A 1,477-nucleotide genomic window follows, 5' to 3' on the forward strand; every position below is an offset into this window, starting at 1 on the left:
TCTGTGTGTGAATCTCGCTGGGCAGGTCTATTCTCCACTAGCCTTGAGAGCTTTGGGCTGTGTCAGGCTTTTGTGCCTGCCTTGTAATGAAGCGTTCTTCAGACTTGTGAATCTTGCTGCCAGTCAGGAAGCTGCTGTTACGCTGTGGCTGCCTGTGACATCTTTGCAGGTCAGCATCAGGACAGTCTGAGCTTTCTCACCTCCAGAGACAGAATCTCAAGGTGCATTTGACACAATATTAACCCTCGCAACAAAGTTTACACGGAAGTGGAAGTTAAAGGGCACCTGGGGAAAAAGACACTTGAATTGGACTGTTCTTGGGAATGTGTTTTAAACTAGCTGTAATCCCAGACCAGGCTATGGCCCTCAAAACTGGAATTCCTACCCTGGATGGCTCATGTTCAACCTCTGAACCCAGAGGACTGTTTCATTTGCTGATTCTCGTGTCCCCAAGAAATATTGTTCACCTTGTCCATCTAACACAGCTGTGCAACTTGTAATGAGGGCTTAGCCTAAAACTCAGTCCTCTCGCCTGTTTAGCAGGTGAGTCAGGAAAAATCTGGGAGTCAGCTTGTGCTGAAGCTGTCTGCAACAGAGATCTGGGTGAAGCTTCAGCACGAAGGTACAAACAGAAGCAAAGTATTAAACAAGAGCCTACCTGGTGACTGTTCTTGTTTAGGATAAGCAGAGGTCACAGTCTCTGGAAGTTCTGTTGCAGCTCTGTTCATCAGCACTGACTTCCTAAAAACCCCTTTTAAAACTTATAACCTACTACTAACAAGATGAGCTGGCATCTCTCAAGGAGATGAGGGAGAAGCTACCCCTGAGCAGCATATTTCCTGCTAGAACAGCAAATAGTGTTTTGCAAGAGGGCACGCATGTATCGGTCAGCAGATACGACTGCATCCGGCCTCAGTCCCCCATCCCAAGCTCTATCTCTCTGGCCTTTTGCAGTCTGATTTTTTTTTTGGGGTAGTCAGCACTCAGGATAGCTGAGTCAGCTTCTGTTCCTAGGAAAACTCAAAACTGCCACACTCATTTCCTTCCCTAACTCTTTTTTTGCTTCCGTCTGTTTTAACAAGCTCTTAAGCTGTTTGTGTGCAAATCACTGTCACAGCATCTTACTTCATTTGACAGCAGGTTTAGTCCTTCCCTTACAAAGAGGAGTTTGGACTTCAGCTTTACATAAGTAAGCGATTATTCTGCTCTGCATTGGAATTTTGTGCAGCCTGGTTCAAAAAGCAGAAGTAATGCTTTCCAGACACAGTATGGCAAGGGCAACAGTTGAAGCAGTACTTGCTGTATTTTCTTGTCTGCTCTCTACTCTGGTACATCCAGCCTCCAACTCCTCCTTCACTTAGACCCAACTTCTGGTAGGTGCTTAGGACCAAAATCTGAGACTGGATGGCTTGTCATCTGTGTTCCCTTAGCCCTGCTTAGTTCCTCTGATGGTGCTTTCCCTCAGCTTTAGTCCTGC

General features: G+C 46.2%; 1 protein-coding gene across 4 annotated transcripts in view; it reads left to right on the plus strand.

Annotated features, from left to right (window-relative positions):
• Positions 1-1,477, plus strand: part of AP2M1 (adaptor-related protein complex 2, mu 1 subunit) — a 17,253-nt gene that overhangs the window by 7,510 nt on the left and 8,266 nt on the right. The gene's annotated exons all lie outside the window — the stretch shown is intronic.

The sequence above is a fragment of the Apaloderma vittatum genome, unplaced genomic scaffold (assembly GCF_000703405.1).
Source record: "Apaloderma vittatum isolate BGI_N311 unplaced genomic scaffold, ASM70340v1 scaffold12852, whole genome shotgun sequence".
Taxonomy (NCBI): domain Eukaryota; kingdom Metazoa; phylum Chordata; class Aves; order Trogoniformes; family Trogonidae; genus Apaloderma; species Apaloderma vittatum.